Consider the following 21,428-nt stretch of genomic DNA (forward strand, 5'->3'; position numbering starts at 1 on the left):
ACCAATTAATTTGTGGCAAAATCCTGTGTCAATTCGAGTTGTTCAGCTTTTTTGAATTGTCGCCTGGATAACTTGAAATTATTGAAACTAGATAACTAGAATTTATCTGATTATCAAATGAAAACCAGCATCAAATAGCCCAAATCTATTAAGAATCATGAAGGCACTGACTTCTACATGATTTTGACAGGTTATAGATGGCGTATTTTTTTTCTCCTAAAAATTCAAGTTTTTCTCCTTTAAAAATGTAACCAGAAAAATTTGAGGTTTAATTAATAGGCCCTGAATGTTCAGTAGAATCCAGTTGTTACACATATACATATCAAACATAACTGCACATAACATACTAAATAATCCTGTTGAACTGATGAGTAATCTAGATTCTATCTAGGCACACAGTAAAAGGAACACAGGAGCCATACTATCCAGTAAATAAACAGAATACAGGGAGATAAACTATCACTATGAACCTGCCAACAGCAACAGATACTTTGAAGCGATAAAAGAGAAGAAAAGATAAAAACTACAGAGACAGTGATAGACAGAGATAACATAATCTACTAAGTACATTCATACAATAAATCAAGAATGCCTTGAAGAAGATGAATTTAGTACATTATACAAATACTACAATACAAAATACTGACAAAAAGCTATGAACATAAAAGAGTTAGAGAACGTAAAAGAGTTAGAGATGCATCTATTCCTTATCTTGGGGATTTGTTCAATCATGAATAATAATTTTGCATACAGTATGCATTCTTGAATTCCTCTGCAGAGAATCTTCCCTCTGTCTCTACCAAAATAAATACAACAACTAAATCTTTTTATGACATCTGACTCCTGGTACTTATGACATAATGAGAATCATTGCCAACTGCAGGAGTTAAAGGGTTTTTTCACCTTCAGCTTTAATTATTTGTGTTTTGTATTAGTTACATAGTTACATAGTTAAATTGGGTTGAAAAAAGACAAAGTCCATCAAGTTCAACCCCTCCAAATGAAAACTCAGCATCCATACACACACCCCTCCCTACTTTTAACTAAAATTCTATATACCCATACCTATACTAACTATAGAGTTTAGTATCACAATAGCCTTTGATATTATGCATGTCCAAAAAATCATCCAAGCCATTCTTAAAGGCATTAACTGAATCAGCCATCACAACATCACCCGGCAGTGCATTCCACAACCTCACTGTCCTGACTGTGAAGAACCCTCTACGTTGCTTCAAATGAAAGTTCTTTTCTTCTAGTCTAAAGGGGTGGCCTCTGGTACGGTGATCCACTTTATGGGTAAAAAGGTCCCCTGCCATTTGTCTATAATGTCCTCTAATGTACTTGTAAAGTGTAATCATGTCCCCTCGCAAGCGCCTTTTTTCCAGAGAAAACAACCCCAACCTTGACAGTCTACCCTCATAATTTAAGTCTTCCGTCCCTCTAACCAATTTAGTTGCACGTCTCTGCACTCTCTCCAGCTCATTTATATCCCTCTTAAGGACTGGAGTCCAAAACTGAACTGCATACTCCAGATGAGGCCTTACCAGGGACCTATAAAGAGGCATAATTATGTTTTCATCCCTTGAGTTAATGTCCTTTTTTATGCAAGACAGAACTTTATTTGCTTTAGTAGCCACAGAATGACACTGCCCAGAATTAGACAACGTGTTATCTACAAAGACCCCTAGATCCTTTTCATTTAAGGAAACTCCCAACACATTGCCATTTAGTGTATAACTTGCATTTATATTATTTTTGCCAAAGTGCATAACCTTGCATTTATCAACATTGAACCTCATTTTCCAGTTTGCTGCCCAGTTTTCCAGTTTAGACAAATCACTTTGCAAAGTGGCAGCATCCTGCATGGAACCTATAGTTCTGCACAATTTAGTATCATCTGCAAAAATAGAAACAGTACTTTCAATGCCCACCTCCAGGTCATTAATAAACAAGTAGAAAAGCAAGGGACCTAGTACAGAGCCCTGCGGTACTCCACTAACAACACTGGTCCAATTAGAAAATGTTCCATTTACCACCACTCTTTGTAGTCTATCTTTTAGCCGGTTCTCTATCCAGGTACAAATACTATGTTCCAGGCCAACATTCCTTAATTTAACCAGTAACCTTTTGTGTGGCACTGTATCAAATGCTTTAGCAAAGTCTAAGTAAATCACATCCACTGCCATCTGGCAAGATCTATTACGCATAAAACCATGCTGGCACAAACTCATAGTATTATGATTTGCTATGAAGTCCAGTATCTTATCCTTTATTAACCCTTCGAAAAGCTTTCCTACCACTGACGTCAGACTAACTGGCCTATAGTTTTGAGGCTGAGAACGAGATCCTTTTTTGAATAGAGGCACCACATTAGCAATTCGCCAGTCTCTCGGCACTATGCCAGATCTCAGTGAATCCTGAAAAATTAAGTAAAGAGGTTTGGCAATCACAGAGCTAAGCTCGCTAATTACCCTGGGATGAATACCATCTGGCCCTGGACCTTTGATAATCTTAACATGTTCAAGTCTCTTTTGAATTTCTTCATGTGTGAACCATGCATCATTAGTTGTATTACTAGAATTGGGACTGTTAAGAAGGAAACCTTCACTTACTGGTTCCTCATTTGTGTAGACAGATGAAAAATATGAGTTCAGAATCTGCGCTTTTATTTTGTTTTCATCAACCAGCTGACCCCCCTCTGATAGTAAGGGTCCCACCCCTTCCTGCTTCCTGTTAAGCTTTTTATTCAAAAACTCTCAAGTTTCCAGTTATCCACGCAGTAATTGATTTGAATGAGAAACTGGAATATGAACAGAAGGATGTCTGAATGGAAAGTGGAGCCTTACAGAGCATTTGTTTTTTTAGACAGGGTCAATGACCCGACCCCCATTTGAAATCTGAAAAATCAGGAGTAAAGGCAAATAATTCAAAAACTATAAAAAATAATAAATTAAGGTCAATTGAAAATTTGCTTAGCCATTCTATAACATATAAAAAGTTTAGTTTAATGTGAACCACCCCTTTAATATCCTTCTATTTTTCATTTTAGCAGTTAGAACAAACAAGGGTCAAAACCACGATTATGTGCAAGATGCTATTAATGTATTGTTCTGCAACCACTCTACAGCAGTAGCTCTATAATATATATATATATATATATATATTTATATATATATATATATATATATATATATATATATATATATATATATATATATATATATATATATATATATATATATTCATATATAATTGAGAGAAAAATATACATACATACCGGACCCCTTTCTTTGTATGTGGACTCTGTAGCTTGCACACTGTAAACTTACAGGGGCTTGTTTATTAATGCATCACATAATCCATACTTCCAGCATTTATCAATTGTAAAGAAGGAGAATTTTGACCATGCCCATTTATGGCTAGACCCCCTAGTTACCATATTTATTTTACAAAATTTGACAGGTTATGAAATTTGAACACATTTCTGGGAGTTTTAGGGCCATATTTTAGGTTTTATAACAGTTTTGCTGAAGCTGAAATTGCCGTTTAAGTTGTGAGTTAGCTCTACCAAGAGCCCTGCTTATCTCAAATAGTTACAATTGTATCTTGCGAAGTGCAGCTGCTCAGTATTCTCAATATTGGCTCTCTACCAAAAAGCCTAAGAAACTTTGTATCTTTTTCTGGCATCAGTGTAGTGTATGGATACTGGGTTTTCATTTGGAGGGGTTGAACTTGATGGACGTTGTCTTTTTTCAACCCGATTTAACTATGTAACTACTATGTAACTACTATGTAACTATGAGATCAAAGAGAAACTCAGGCCATTTCAGTTAGATTCCTGGGACTGCGGGATAAGCTGCCAAAGTCCCTCAGAAAACAGGACAGTTAGGAGTTATACATAATCTGTTGCAACCAAATGTATGTACCATTTTGTGCGTACATGCAAATATATTTAGAAGTTAGAAAGAGTGATTTGTCTACCCCATTAAGGAATTTTTTGATTTAAAGTATCAAATTTATATTAACACACAATTATTTTCAGTTTTATTTACAAATAAAAGGGGCCGCTATGGGGAGCAAATTTGCTCCCTCATATGCAAATATGTACATGGCATGTTGGGAGGACAGTAACAGTTGGGAAAATGCAGAATACAAAGACAACATTTTACTGTATACCCACTATATAGATGATCTACTATTTATTTGGAAAGGGGATATGGATAGTGCAAAAACTTTCGGGGAGCATATGAATAGGAACACCCTCAACCTTAGATTCACAGCAGAGTATAATAAGAACCAAATAGACTATTTAGATGTTACTTTATATATATGGTAAGGGCAGATTGAGAGTAAATTATGTAGGAAACCCACCAATGAAAATGGATTATTACATGCCAGTAGTGGGAATGATAAAAGTTGTATACGCAAAATACCAAAGGGACAGTTCTTTGTGGGCAAAAAGAAATTGCTCTAAAAATGGTGATTTTTTTTTAACTGAGTGTCAGACATTAAAAATGAGATTTGAAGAGAAGGGTTATCAAGAAGCTTGGATACAGAGGGCTTTAGAAAGATCTTAAAAAAATAAGACAGAGAAGAGTTATTTAAAAGTTAGAGGGGAGAGGGAACAGAAGAAAGTTACTTTTGTACCACATATAATGAAGCAAGTAGTGATCTAAAAAGGATCATCCACAAGCATTGGCATCTGGTTACAGCAGATCCAGTGTTAAAATAGTCTGTTGGTAAACCGTTAGTGTGCTTTAGAAATTGCTAAAACTACAAAGGACCTGCTGGCTCCCTCTAGAGTATGGGGTAAGAATAAAAACACTCAAAATCATTTCAATATAAAGGGCACCTTCAAATGTGAACATAAGAGATGTACAGCTTGTCAGTATGTTCTATCTAAAAAATGAATGAATAGTGAGATCTCTCTCTGATAGATGTTGTATATTTACTGATTTGCCCTTGCAAAAAATGTTTTTATGTAGGTAGACCTAAAAGGTCAGTGGGTTGTAGGATGGTGAAAAATATACGTAACATTTTAAAGAACACCATGAACAAAAAGCAAATTGCTTGACATTTTGGGTCCAACGAGACTGGAGAGGAGGGGATTTACCCAGTTTTTAATATTACACTAAACTGAAATTAAGCTAAATTATATCATTGTCTATAAATAAATAATTTCAATGTCTACTTCAAATACAGAACTACACACTGTTTTTATGTGCTCCATAGAAAATAGTCTTCTTTTTCTTACAGTTGTAAAATTAATTTTTAAAAAAATTTCTTGCTACAACATTATTAGCATAATTAGGTTAATGAACAATTAGATTCATTAAAATGGTACTTGCATTGTTAACTTATTTTACAATGCAGTTATACTGAAAGTTTTACAACTCTTTTGATAATAATGCTAGTATTCCCATAACTAAAAAGTCATTACTGAATGCCTTACTGCTTCTTATAATTGCTGTTATAAGTTTATAAAAAAAAAATGTTTCTTTACAAAAACAAGTGCAATCTCTTCGGATTCTCTTCACTGAGTGTGCATATAGAAACAGAGAGAGACCATCAAGCCTTGTTTTAATTCTAATTTGTCGCCAGACCTTTCAAAAGGAGTATTTCTGCAGTCTGCATCCCCTCTGAATGCTTGAATACATTTATTCTGCTTTTTTTCTTATAAACAATGGATGCTAGTCATGCCTGTGGCATGCTATGCAGAATTCCAAAGGAAAAAGATTAATACTGGGTACCATGTTCTCTTGAAGTCTATGAAGAATGCACATTTGAGGCAGAGAACAGGGTAGTTATTACTGGTATGGAGTGATAGAAAGAAATGTGTTATAGAGATAGAAGATAAGGTTCCAGCATCAAAACTGGTCAATATTGAGTGATGGTAACGTCTTCACTGAGCTAGACATAGCAATGCATATCTATTGTACTATATAAGGTTTGGAACATAATGAATGAACCGATTTACACTAAGGGCATATTTATCAATATTCCAAAACCCTTAAGGATATTTCTTAGAGAAGTTCATGCCTTTGAAATATCATTGACCTTTTCTTGCATTTTATCTTAGGTGTTTATTATTTTCAGCATGAAAGCTTGATAAAATGTTTCTTGCAGTGAGCAAAACTTTAATGTTAAAATAATTCTTGAGAATTTGAGTCAAGTGCTAGATCTATACAGATGTAAGCTCAAGTACTAGATCTATACAGATGTGAGCTCAAGTGCTAGATCTAACCAGGTTTGAGCTCCTGAATTTTTAAGCAAGCTTTTTTTCAAGTAAAAATAAAATAGTAGAAAAATAAAAGGAAAAAACCTCAGACTGCAGAAATGATAGATTTTAATGAAATTCCACGTGTAAACATTTGTTAAATAGGTGATAAAATTTCAAATTGCCATACCACTTTATTTAGAGGCACTGCAACACCAGTATTATTGAGCAAATGTCACCCCATTATGTGCAGCATCTGTAAATGTTTACCTAATGCAATTGCTGGGAGTAACTTATAATAAGATACTGCTCTAGATATTTATGTAAATATTAATACAATTTTCTGTTTAGGGATGAAATAAATTTTTCCAGATTTAATTATTTCTTAAATCTGATATGTATTAAAAGTTACTGCTTAATAAAAACCAAAGGTTTACATAGTAACATAATAAGTGAGGTTGGAAAAAGACATGGATCAACTTGTACTAAGAGCTAGCTTCCATAACCCTGAATTCCCTCACTTGCTAAAAAGCCATCCAGCCCCTTCTTAAAGCTATCTAATGTATCAGCCTATGTGAGCTATCTAATGTATCAGCCTCGGGGAGAGAATTCCACATCTTCACAGCTCTCACTGTAAAAAAAACCCCTTCCCAATATTTGGTGGAACCTCTTTTCTTCTAATCTGAATGGGTGACCTTGTTTCAGCTGGAAAGACCTACTGGTAAATAAAGCATTAGAGAGATTATTATATGGTCCCCTTATCTATTTATACAAAGTTATCATATCACCCCTTAAACGCCTCTTCTCCAGTGTGAGCAACTCCAACTTGGCCATACTTTCCTCATACCTAAGATTTTCCATACCTTTTACCAGCTTAGTTGCCCTTCTCTGTTAGTCTCTATTAGTCTCTAACAGGCAAGGGTATCGAGAATGCTTAGTGAAAAGTTTGCGTAGCTTGGAGGGACCGAAACGTTGGATTGTGATGTAAGAAATAAAAGTTGTTACACTTTGAAACGAAAAGGAGAGTGCGAATCCTCTATTCTTTATACCAGTGATCCCCAACCAGTAGCTCGCGAGCAACATGTTGCTCTCCAACCCCTTGGATGTTGCTCTCAGGGTCCTCAAAGGAGATGCTCATTTTTGAATTCAGAGCTTGAAAGCAAGTTTTAATTGCATAAAAACGAAGTAAAGCCTCTTGTGGGCTGCCAGTCCACATAGGGGCTACCAAATAGCCAATCACAGCACTTATTTGGCACCCTAAGGGACTTTTTCATGCTTGTGTTGCTCCCCAACTCTTTTTACATTTGAATGTGGCTCACAAGTAAAAAAGTTTGGGGACCACTGCTTTATACCTTTAAACACTGATCAAGCACCTCCAACCAACTAACGTCAGAGGTGCAGGCACTCCAGGAAAAGTATATATATACAGTATATATATATATATATATATATATACATATATATATATATTTATTCCATTTATTTGTGTTACTCCAGATATTGGTCCAAATGGCATATAAGAATGTTGGAGGAAAGAATCCTCTGAAAAGTTAGTAAGGAGTTAGTATATCCTGGATATCAGTAATGATAAGTAAGAAGATAAGTAATGAAGACCATAGAGCCACAGAGTGTTTAATAATAGTGCCTGGAGAGCTATATTGCAGAAGATCCACCACTTTTTTTTTTCAAGAACCTCCTTTCGGGTATACAGTATACTCACAAGATTTCTTGGATTTTTGATGCATATAGTGATGTTGGTCCTTGACCTTATAAGTTCCCTCCAGTTATCCACCAAGTAGTATAATGAAGATATAAAGAAAAATATAGTGCTTAAATAAATGTTTAAAATCACCACAAAGCAAGTGATTTTCTACTCACAAGTACAGCCAGATCATAAAGCACGTAGTACCCAAAGCAAAATAAAAGTCCAGACTTCTCTGGGACCAGGAAGGCTTCTTCTGTTGAGTCTGTGATCAGTGAATAAATCAAACTGCTCCAATTTCCAAAGCATTTCGCAGTCTCCGTTAGACCGCTTCCTCAGGGTAGGTGTGATGATCAGACAAGTCCTTGTTAATCATGTCATTGTTGCTTTCTCCCTGTTGCACACTGACCCATGCATATTTATTGTGACATAGTTACCCGCAACTTGATGTTCAAATTTCATTTACAGCAAGTATCTCATTATATTGTGATTATAGCAGTTAATCAAATCATTTTATGTCGTTTTGACCAATTACTGTGATAGTGGCTGAGTTTCCCGAGAGAAGTTTTTCTATGGTCTGAATGGAACTCACAACAACACTCAGAATACTCAAAAGTTCTTTATTCAGGATGGATGGACAAATGTTGGAGTTCAAAAGTAAATTCTTTAACCAACCTCTGGAGCAACCCCCACACATTCAGAAAAGGTACAGGAAAGTAGTTAGGGAGGAACTCAGATAAGGAAGTGGAATAGGTGGGAGACAAAGCAAGTAAGCAGCTACCTTTGATTATTAGATGTCAATATAGCAATGTATGCATATAAAACATAAATAATTTATTATGCATTTTAGACATAATACAATAACTATTTACTGCTGAGGCAGCACACATATGACTAGCTTTTGAAATGGTGATGAAGAATGTTACTGTTTCATGTAAGGGAAGATAACTTGCGTCCAATGGTAAGCACTCTCAGAACCAGCCAATATAGCAGCCGTATAAGTAGCGGTTTAGTAACATGATAAACATTGGGAGACCAACGAAATCACATTGTCAACCTCTACTTCTCCCACGCTTTACCTCTAAATCCTACATAACCACGATACTCCAGCTGAGCCTCACTTTGCTACAATAATCAGATATCTCCTGTCTGAATGCCTTTAAAAATGCATAAAAACCCAAAAAGAATAATCATGTGACAAAAAAATGATCCTGTAAGATTTCAAAACAAATTCCTTACTTGTGTTGCAGTCATATCGGAGATGCTGAACCTGGCAAACTGTGCCAATGGACTCAAATGGCACAAGCCAGCCCTTAAGAGGAAATTCTCACCACTCTTTTTCCTATACACTGTCACCAACTTCCAACAACTGAAAAACCAAAAATCGAATACACATCTCTCCAAATAAGCTATTGAACTTAAATTACAATTATTTTTATTCAATTTTGCAATAAACGCATTAAACTCAAGTACTTGTATTGTTTAATGTTCCCAGTTCCCTGTGTAGTTTCTCCATAAATGTGAGTTTCCTCCCACCAACCCATGAGGTTGTTGGCGTAGGTGGGTGCACGTATTTGAAAATACTTTTGGACCTATACACTTTTTTTCAGACCAATGAGATGAATGCCAGGGCGACTTTAGCTGCTGCAGCTCTTATATTTTGTCCTTCTGCAAGAATGTGTATAACGTTTTTCTGTAACCTTGATGGAAGATCACATGTCTAATATAAACATATACATTTGGTTAATAGAATTTATGCAACTTATTTATTTTGATTGCCCCTACTTCCTTTAGCAAATATAGATGTGTGTGTATGTGTGCTAGTGACCTTTGGCTGTCCTTATTTTTTTCAGTACATAAACTCTGCTTAAAATACAGTGCCAGTATTAACTACCCTTGTAAAATTAACTGTTCGACCAAGGACAAATTTCATTCCAAGCTGCAAGAGCTGGATTTGTAGTATGTCTCTTCATTCTTCATCACAGTTTCATTAGCACTTGTGGAGATCAATCTCTCTAACCTACCGCATTTCTAACCACATTTATGCCAGAATGGGAACTCATTAGCATCTCTGAGCAGCATGAAGGAAATATGTTTTACCACCCCTTCAGTGTATATTGCCACTCCAACACGCAGAACAAAAGAAATCATTGTTCCATTAAAATGTAACCAATATATTTAATCAATGATAGATAAAAGCTTTATCTGTTGTGTACTGCAGTACTTATAGTCCCAGGATGCACATTCCTGTGCAACAGAACAATATTGTGTGGTATACAGAATAAATCACTATGCTTTGCAACTATGATTTCTTATTTTATCTAGTATATTGATATAATTAGTGTTATAAATATATAAGAATACAAAAATAATTGTGTGTGTTTAACTTACTTTGAGTATTTGCTTCTGACATATATATACACTTATGCTTATATTTTTTAATAGATCAAATCAGCAGTATTATTACAGAATCTTAAGAAGGAGTCCCTGTAGTCCCAAAAAAGGAATTTGAGCAGTTCTAGTAAAAAGATGGCATTTTAGTTTTATCCGGGATTTGTGAGTGTAATATGTTCAGGCTTTATGTAAAGCCTTTATCAAAAAAACACTATGGAATCTTCGCCAGTTGGTTCTGCCCACAATCTCCTGTGCAGTATGTATTTGCAGAAAGATGTCCATATCTGCCTGTTTGTTAAACAGCTAGATTTCAGCATAGAAAATGGCATTTATTCATACTTTTTGAAGTATGTATAACGTTGTAAGTATGGTAACAATAGGTATATTGGGGGTTTCTGTGTTCTGTGGGCCTATTTGTCAAATTTTGGTTTGGAAGCTGTAGTTCCCCTTTAAAAGGGCAATAATTCATAAAAATATTATTTTCAGTAGAACAGACCTTAAACCCATGAGTGTTGTTCTAACTTTCTGTAAAAGGTAAAAAGGATATCAAGGATTCTGGTTGTCTGCTTCCTCTGCCGGTATATCGTGTGTCTGTTCTCCCTCAGACTCAAAGCAAGGATCCAAAGTTTCAAAGGAAAACCAGCGCTCACAGCACGAGGTCAGGCTCACGGAGAAAAGAAAAAGAAAATAAAAGAGAAGAGAGAGATTTCCGCCAATATGGTGTAGTATTTTCCAAACGTATTCACACACCTTTTGTGATTAACTTATACAATAAATAAAGTGTCCCTTGTATCCACTCCAGTGTATTTTTGTGCTTTATTATCCACTATCTCAAACATTGTCCCATGCTGATTTATATAGAGGGGTACTCACAAACGTTTAAAGGAGAAGGAAACAAAAAAAATAAAACCTAGTTCATTAGGTCTGGCATCAGGCCCCCTCCTCAAACGCCACATTAAAAATAGTCATGTCATAACTGCTTTTGTGCACAGGTGTCTTGAAGTTTCCCTGCTGTTTAAAGTTCGGTGCCGCCATTTTCAAATAGGTGCATCACTTCCGGTTCGGCAGATGATGATGTTGGAAAAAAAAAAAAAAAAAACAGGACAAAGTATCCATTTAAAATAAAGGCATGCGTATTTTCCTTTAGTAATCTGCATTACTACAGACCTCAGTCAGACAGACCCGAATGGTGGCTTGCTTGATATATGGTTTAGCTCTGCTCCCCAGCTCCTGCGCTCACTCACTGACATACTGTAAATTAAAACTAGAGCGAGCGCAGGAGCTTCAAAGCTTCCCTTTGTTTCCAAGCTATGTGGAAGCAGGAGCGCGATTGGAGCTTGATTTAGTGAGGCGGGGCAGAGAGGTCAGCAAAGACGAATGGCTGCATCACATGGTCGCAACGTCATTGCTTGACAGGGAACCTACAAGATCATCGTGCGCATGCGCAGGGCACTGCTGGGAACTATTGCGCATGCGTGTGCCCTATTGAGCCTGATTTCTGGACTGCAGCATGGGTATGCTTTTATATACATGTTTCAACTTTTTAAAAAAACGATTGCAACACAAAGGTTAATGAAAGAACTAATGAGGGAATGCTTGGTTGTAAAGGGATATGCTTTTCATGGTCAACACTTAGAGCTTAAGTTGATTTTAGACTTTCCTTCTCCTTTAAGGAATACTGCACATTAAAGGAGCGTAGATATCGACAGCGGATTGTACATGCGGCTCCAGGATTTCATCCCACTTTAAAAATTCACTAACATAGTGTAAAATTGTAGACATTTTTAATAAACAATTGATAAAAATACACTCACAATGTTCCAGTGATAAGTTCACATATAGTATTATGTTTCCCAAAGTCACCGCTTCAGCGTTCCCAAGAGTCTGCAAACTGTTGGTGTATGTGTGAAAAGTCACCGGCGTCTTTTCTCACCGCGTGTAGACCTCAGGCGCTTAGCGATGGCGTATTAGCCTTCTTTATTTAGACAGTGGTTATTTGTCAAAATTTGTTTTAAATTATTTGCTCTTTTAAAAACCACTTTTGGTTCATCTGGAATGGTATTTTTTAAATCCATATCGCATTGTAAGATTCCCCAATGTTTCTTAATGATTCTACTTATGTTCCCTGCTAAGGGGTTATAAGTAGTGGAGAACACTATTTCCTGTTTTATTTCCTTATTTTCTTCTTTTTTTTTCAGTTAGTAACTTACTCCTTTCTATTTTGTCCACTTTCACCCGTGATTCTTTTAATATCTTATTGTTATATCCCCTTTCTCTAAACCTACTGTTTAATTTTTCCAGTTGTTTCATCTGTACCACTTCCTCACTGCAATTCTTTTTGATTCTACACATTAAGCTAAATGGAATACTTTTAATCCATTGTGGATGGTGATTACTGCTAGGTAGGACGTGATTATTTGCGTCTACTTCCTTAAAATATGTTTTGAATTGTAACTGTGAATTTATTGGATAGATGGTCAAATCTAAAAAATTGATTTCTTTATGACTATAAGTGAGGGATACTGTAGTTCTATATTTAAATCATTTTTATTCAGTACTGTAACGAATTCAATCAATGAGTCGGTAGAACCTTTCTAGACAATTATTATATTGTCTATGTAGCGACGCCATAGGATGAGGTTGGCCCCCAGCTCTAGGCATGGTAGAACGTGACATTCTTCCCAATAACCCATATGAAAATTCGCATAGCTGGGGGCGAATCTCGTACCCATGGCGGTCCCACATACCTGTAAATAATGCTTGCCTTGAAACCAAAAGAAATTATGTTGTAATATAAATTCAATTCCCTTTAGAATGAACTCCTTTTGGGAAATCGGAATCTCTATATCTCCTTCCAGAAAGTGGGCTGTGGCTTTAAGCCCCTGACTATGTCTGATTGAAGTGTATGTGTATTTTATAGATATATCCAAGTATCCGTATAGTGTTATAAAATGTAGAGTCCGCAATTTACCACAGCCAGGTAAAGCATGCAACCAAGGTTCCCAGAGATGAAACGATTTATTCAGATTATCCAGCCCAGAGACAGCAAATTATACAGAGATCTTTCAAAATGTGCCCAAAGGTTATACTTCGTTCCTTCTCTCTCTCCCTCGTCTTCCCTTCCTCTTCTCCTCTGCTTCCCTTTTTCTTCTCCTCTGCTTCCCTTACTCTTCCCTTTCTATTCTGCTCTCCTTCCCTTTCTCTTCTCCTCTGCTTCCCTTTTTTTCTTCTGCTCTCCTTCCCTTTCTCTTCAGCCAAAAACCAATTCCATTGTAATACTGTTACTATGCCATTGACCCAAATGGGGAATGGTTCTGATTGGCTGATGACAGGTTAAACAGGAAAACCAGCTAATTTCTTTAGATGTCCCTTTTACCAATAACAACTGTAAAAGACCCTCTCCAGATGGTTTATCTGGGTTTGTCCTGCCTACTAGCTAAATGGGGGTTAATTACAATCCTTTGAAGTAGACAGGAACTTAAGAAATGTGTATTCATATATACATAGGTCTGCATATATTACTACAGAAAGTACCTGGACGGTACTTGTTCTGTACTACAGAGGTATAGCAGAATGTTGTATCGTCATTGTGTATTTCACCTGGAAATTCCATGTGGCAAACAGAGTAAAGAGAGACTAACAAGAGCAGAGGATTTTTTTTTTCTTTTCATTTTTTAAATTTGTAGTTCACACTAACTCAACATACTCTTCTCTCCCATTTTATTCAATTACTACTTTTTTCTATTTGCACCTGATCACCACTCCTAATTTCAGGAATAGTATGCAAGTACTGTTTTCATTTTGGTGAGGAGTAAACAGTAAATATGTTTGTGTATAAGAGTAGCCATACCAAGGTCTGCCATGCTTACAAAGCTACCAGTTTGGTTGAATGTATGGGAACCTGTATGAACTTCCATTTGAGTAATTGTCTGGAAGAATAATTATGTGTATAAGATAAACGTATATATCCTTTCTATGTTATTTGTTTACTATTACATTAATTGCAGATGGATAACTTTTAGCATTAAAGCGTTCAGTTATGATTTCCAAATAAATAATTCCCCATTTGTACATTTTAAGTTGAAGAATTATGGAGTGCTGAAGGGAATATAGTTTAGCTGTAGGCATGTGGACTGAAATGGTTCTCGTCTGTAATGATAGACAAGTATACCTACAAACTAATTAGATCCACAAGCATACTTGTCAAAAGAATCATGTCAGAAAGCAAATTAGGGTAATAAAAAATATCAAACTGGAAGATCTTTCCATGAAAAACAAAGAGCTTCATGTCCCAAGCAACATGCGCAACTTAATTGATGTGGGTTTAAATGACAAGGCAAAACGAAAACTAATGAGAAGTAACTTGTACTTTAAAATGAAAGTTAAAAGCAATAGAAATTGCCCTTGCAAACTTCCTCTGACTTCTCTTATTAGACATTATCTCTTGACAATTAGTGGCCCACTTGCTGTTGCCTGCTCATTTACAGAACTGTCGAAAATAATTTGTTTTGTTGACACTAAAGGACCATAGGCATCATTAAACTGAGTTCTAGGTTTGCAATTATTTTTACAGTTAGAGCAGAAGAATTTATTGTACAAATACAAATCTTTGAAATCCATACCAAGAAATAATCAATGGTGTCAATATGCACAGCTTTTTAATATATAATTACCAGTAGACGCTTTAAAAAAGTAAAATATTTATATATATATGCCTTGCTCACACTTAGTAAAGTAATGTTCGAATGGTACAATTTTCTGAAGAAATAAAGAAACATCTGTAATAGGAAGAATGTTTTTTTTTGCCTCCTGTCAAGTGCTTTGAAATAGTTATAATCTAGGAAGGCTCAATAATTGCAAAATAGCAGTCAACCATAATGACAAATTTAGAATTATTACCTAGGACAAACTATGTTTCCCAGTAATTAAGGAATGTGCTTGATGAAAACAGTCTTTAATTGCAATTTAGGTTTATGTATTTATAATACAAAATATATTAAAATATGTGTCGTGTAACTGCAGGCATATTGCTCTAAAAATACCCACCCAAAAATGGAAATCTTATGATAACCTCTTGTACACTTAGGGGCAGATTTATCAAAGTCGAGGTGAATTTTTGAATTGAAAAAATTCAAATTTCGAGCTATTTTTGTGTACTTTGACTAGGGAATAGTCCAAATTCAATTCGAATTTGCAAAAAAATCAAAAAATTGCATATCAAAATTTACCATGTACTGTCTCTTTAAAAATTTGACTTCAACCATTTGCCATCTAAAACCTTCTGAATTGCTGTTTTAGCCTATGGGGGACCTCCTAGAACCTATTTGGAATCAATTTGTAGATGTTGAAAAATCAAAGTTTTTTGGGGGGATAAACTTTGAATTAAATTAAATCGAATGCGCTATTCCTTCAATACGAACTATTCGAATTCGGCCGAAAACTGACCTATTCGAACGAAAACTGACCTATTCGTCCCAAAAAAAACCCTTAATTTCATTTGGTCTTTTTAAATTCGAATTTCCATTTTTTTTTAATTCGAAATTCGACCCTTGATAAATATGCCATTAGGAGCAGGTTTATCAAAGGTCAAGGTGAATTTTCGAATTGAAAAAATTCAAATTCCGAGATATATTTGTGTACTTCGACTAGGGAATAGTCAAAATTCAATTCAAATTTGCAAAAAATTTGAATATAGAAATTTATCATGCACTGTCTCTTTGAAAATTCGACTTCGACCACTCGCCATCTAAAAACTGCCGACTTAATTTAGGCTGGTCTTTTTGAATTCAAATTTTTACCTTTGATATATATGCCCCTCAGAATATTACCACTAACCAAGTTCTAAAATAAACACAGTTCTATGGTCTAACCATGGAAATATAACAACGCTCCCCACCCCCAATATGCTACTAGTGGTGATCACCAAAACCTCAAAACTTATGTCACAGTACAATGTATAATGAGGCACAACAGCACCGTTACAACTTGTATAGCCCTCATGTTATTGGCTGCAAGTCAGTATCTGTGCCAAATTTAATAAGGTTTTCTAAAATTAGTTAATTAGATAAATAAAAAAAAACGTGGGTCTTTATTTGCGCCTATTTTGCATTACTGTGTTGCTATTAAATAATAATGCAATATAGGCACACAGGGCTGTGTCAGGTGTTTGAGTACTGCATGCCACCATGCATTTTGTGCCTATTACACATTTAAGGGGTTATTTACTAAAGTGCGTTTTCTTTTTCTCACATTTTACCAGAAACAAAATAGACCTAACTCCAATACATTTGTCTTGTTTACTAATATTTGTCAATATCAGATCAGATCGGATAAAAAGAAACTTTAATTTTTACAAACAAAAAACTTTTGATTCGATTTGTATGACTTTATCAAATTGGCGCTTGAAAAACTTTAGTTTATCGAGTTTTTGAGTGAAAAGAGTCAAACAACCCAACACTCTTGAAGGTTAAAAACATCTTCATATGGTTAAAGGGACAGCTGCTATAACGTTTACATGAATTTGACATGTTTTAGAATATTTTTGGATTCAGACTTTTAGCCGCTTAGGAGCATAACAAATCTCTAAAAATGCAATTTTTTTTCTCTAAAAATTCGAGTAAAAAAAACTAGTACAAAATACTAACATTGGAGGCATTATCTAAAACTCATATTTTTCTCACTATAACAAATTTTTTACCAAGCTCCGAAACCCGAATCCCTTTATTTACCAATACATCTGACCAAAAAAGTTGGTGAGGGAAAAATTTGCAACAAAATTGTGCATCAAATCGTGCAGCTTTTTCAGTTTGATGCTCGAATCGTGAAACTTTTTCGAGTGACTTCTGCATAGTTTCAACATGTTATAGCTGGAGTATTTTTGGATTTGCATTTTTAGCTTTGGAGAATGTGGAGCATTTTTCAGCATTAGAGCATCATAAATCTTGAAATATTTAATTTTCCCCCCATTCTTTAAAAGGGGAAAGACTCAACCAGAAAAATTTCAGGTTTAAAAATAGGCCACCTTGTGTCACTTCTGTGAATTTATATCTTTTCAATCTAATTTAGTATAAGTAAGCCATGCTTCAGATATGTATTATATATATTGTCTATATACTGTACAGTAAGTGGTGAAGTAGATGCAATAGAAAATGAACATTTTTCCAGTGGTAGTAATATCCAGACATTTTGCCTGTGACAGCTTATCTTTCCTGTTTAAAATATTTGCAAACTGCTGGTTCATTTATTTCAAATAGTATTGAGTAAAATTTTTCGCCAAGTTTCCAGCAAATGCCCATAGGGGTAGATTTACTTACCGGTGAAAATCGCCAGCGTCTGCTTCACACCGATCGCAACACTATGCCAAAATTCGCCCAGACAATGCTAATTCACTAACATGTGGAGTTTCGTCCTGGGCGCCGAACGCTGGCAAGTTTTTGCTACCATTACTTTGGCAATGCGAGCAATTCAAAGCTAAGTTTGAAGTTAGAGGTCTTGCGCTCAGGTTAATTTACATACGGTGGGAAATTTAAAGTTGATTGGACAACTTTATGTTATATGTTGTAGCAAATACATTACATTTCCACTGTTAATTATACATGTCCAGGGAACCTTTATAAAGACAATAGAGTCTTTTTACTAGCAAATTGGTGCCTGCCCATTAGTAAACTGGTGATGTCCCTGCGAGCGGTAACGCTAGCAAATTGACGCTAGCGTTAGCCACTTCGCCCATAGACTCCAATGGGTAAAAAAATTGTTGCACATAAAAAAATGTTGCCCATAAACTTGCATTTTCACTAAGTTTTGCTGTTTCGAGGATTTTCGGTGGAATGAAATGGGTCAGATTCACCCATTACACATTGATATTAAATGGGTTGTTCATCTTCCAAACACTTTTTAAGTTTAGCTGTTTTCAAATTGTTCAACATAAACAAATAATTGATTTCCATCTTTTATTTTTTTACCATTTTCCCAAAATTTTAGTTTAATGTTCCTGTCTAGGTTTGGCGATTTTTTTCGTCTTGCTTCACCGCAAAAATGACGCCCATAGACTTGTATGGCGTTGTGCCGCACGACAATTTTTTTGATGCCGATAGACTTTAATGAGCATCGGCGATATTTCACAGGTGCAAATTTTTGGCAAAACGAAACGGGTCAAATTCGCCCATCCCTATTCTTGTCTCTAGTTTTTCAGTCTGGCAGCTCAGTAATCCAGGTGCATTATGAACTGTTACAATTTGCTACATTTAGTTGATAAAGTCTATTTCTGAAACCTCTGAAACCAATTGAACTGAAAAAAAGTGTTTGAAGGTGAACAGCCCCCTTTAAAGTTTATAGAATGCTTTGGAAAAGGTAAACATGGACAAGGGTATATGTACAATAAAAGAAACAGGGTAGTGGTGGAGGCTTATTTATTAAAGTATGAATTTTAGTGGTTGTAGAGGTTTTTGAAACCTCAACTAAACTCTAAACCATGATTGTCATTAAATATATTAAAAGTTCAGATTTTAAAAAGTACAAACAAAAAAAGAAAAGCTCTGAATGATACCAAAAAAATATGAATTCTTTGAAAACCTATGAAATTTTTTTTGGACAATTCGTAGCAAATAAAAAATCCAAAATGGTCCAATAGGATCAGTGCATCTCTCATTGACTTCAACAGCACCTCAACAACTTTTACTTGGCAAAGTTTGGCAATAAAGGTTTTTGCACTTAATAAATTAAAAATGTTTAGAGCTGTTTAGAAATATAGGAAAACCACACATTGTTTTTTAATTTGTTGGAAAAAAAAAATCACAATTTGATTGTTAGTAAATGGACCCCTCAGTGTTACAAGTACATAGGAAGCATTCATCAAATGACAAACCATAAATACCAATTTAAATATAAATACATTATAAACTGGATTGGCCCATCATTATTAGAGCTCAAATAATTATTTTAGGCAAACTGTCTTTTCATTTTTGTTAAGATGAATATGTAATTTCTAAAGAAATTATTTTGTTATTTTCAAGTTAATTGCAAACTTTTTGATAATGACCTAGAGTATAAATGTGGAAAATTGCAAATGTAATACAGAATCATTTAGTATGACATAACAATGCATAATACTGATAAGTCAAATAACAGTACTATCCCAAACTGATTAAATGTATTATTTTTATGCATTTCTAATGAAGGGCTATTTATTTAACTTGATTATAATTAAAAAAGAAGTAATTAAAATTTGAGATTGAGAATTGTAGTCTGAATTAATGATCTAATTAAAAAGATCTTTTATACCTTCCCATTTCATTGGAAACTCAAAACTTTTAAGCAGGTTTCAAATAAAAAACAATACAAGCTCTGTGGTCAATGGTTTCCTCATTTATCATTTAATAGACAAAATATCCTGGTTTGGATGGAATCATGCTGTTAAAATGATGTTACTTCCTAAAATATTATATTACTTCCATTCATTACTTTTCCCAATTTCTCATGTAGACATTAAACTGGTGCAATTGAACATAGGCAGATGGTGATTTTTGTGCTTGGGGAGGCTACTTATGTATTATTTTGATTTTACAGAAGAATAAGATATTAGTGTGATGTACAGTATTAAGTCTATGATAGCCAACTCTGTAGAATGTAATATCTGTAGCAGTTAGGTGAGTACAAGAAGCTGTTCTAATTTTCATAATGACCCTCTGTTAGTACCCCAGTAATGAATAAACAAAATGCCAATACATTTATTTGCCTCTCACTAGTGGCAAGTTGGTTATGTGTTGTGCTTATTCCTTCTGCATAATAGACTGCTGACCACTCTAGGGATATTGAGAGGTGTAATTCAACTCCATCTTGGAGCTAAATGATGAACCCTGCAAGTAGCTGTATTTTAGGGTTTGGCTAATATCTAGTGTTCACTGAGAGTAATTGGTAAAGGCATATCATCCCCACCATCAGTTAGCCGAAAGTCTTGAAAATTGCCGAATCGCCAGAAGACCCGATGAAGACTGAAGAAGAAGAAGAACTCCGATGCCGTGAATCTGCTCTAGAATTTTTGGTGGGTAAAGGGGCAGAAGGTAATAAAAACAAAGCCCAAATTTAATAAAAAGGGTACTGGCTGCTGGCCTTGACACATATAACCCAGGAACAGTTAATCATAGCAGCAGACTGTGACTAAACTTCGATTCTGCCACTAGGGGATTGGCTAGGCTGCAGGAAGCTTCAAATTTCTTCCTCCAGCCTAGCCAATCCTCTTGAGGCTGTACCAGGACTTATATATTTAGGGGAAAAAATAGGAAATAAAGCTTTTTCTTTTTTCTTCTCTTGATTTTTTATTATCATCCAGGTTTGGGAAGGCTTAGCCTCATAGCCTTAATGACAATTTTCCCACAAATGGAAAATATTCAATTTTATCTGGCATAACAAGGTTCTGAGGCTTTCTTGTCTAATTATATATACCCTTCAATGCAAGGGAGGATAGGGTTAGGAATACCTGACCTACTGAAATTTAATCAGGCAGCCTAATTAGCCTAAAGGATATAAAAGTACAAATGGAAAAAAAAAACAATAAACAATGATCTAAAATATATAAATATCTCTAAAACCTCTAAAATGATTCCTAGCAAAAAAAATCAGAAAACTGTTAAAAGTCCAAATGAATTAAAAATGGTCCAATAAGCACAGCTCCCTTTAAGTTTTATAGCACCTTGAAACTTTTACTTGGCAAATGTTTGCATTGGAGATTATTGTGGTTTTTTACATTTACTAAGTCAGAATTGTCTCGGCAAATTCGTGAATTTATTCGCCGGCGTCAAAAAAAAAATTTGCTGCAAATTCGCGCCTGGCGAATAAATCCGATCATCACTACTTGTCAGATATACAGGTAGAAACAAAAAACAATAGAAATCTACCTGTTTGATGATTCAGCAGTAAACCCTAGCTGAGTTTGGGCGCCCAATTAAAATTTTATGACCTGGCTAATTGATATCCAACAAATATAGGTAGCACTACTCACACTTCTCTGGTGCTGGTATACATGGTGGTGCTATTCCTAGATGCATGACCATGCCATCATATTGCACTTCCTTTAATGCAATAATTCATTTAATTTAGCCATATTTACCACATGAA

The sequence above is a fragment of the Xenopus laevis genome, chromosome 2S (assembly GCF_017654675.1).
Source record: "Xenopus laevis strain J_2021 chromosome 2S, Xenopus_laevis_v10.1, whole genome shotgun sequence".
Classification (NCBI taxonomy): domain Eukaryota; kingdom Metazoa; phylum Chordata; class Amphibia; order Anura; family Pipidae; genus Xenopus; species Xenopus laevis.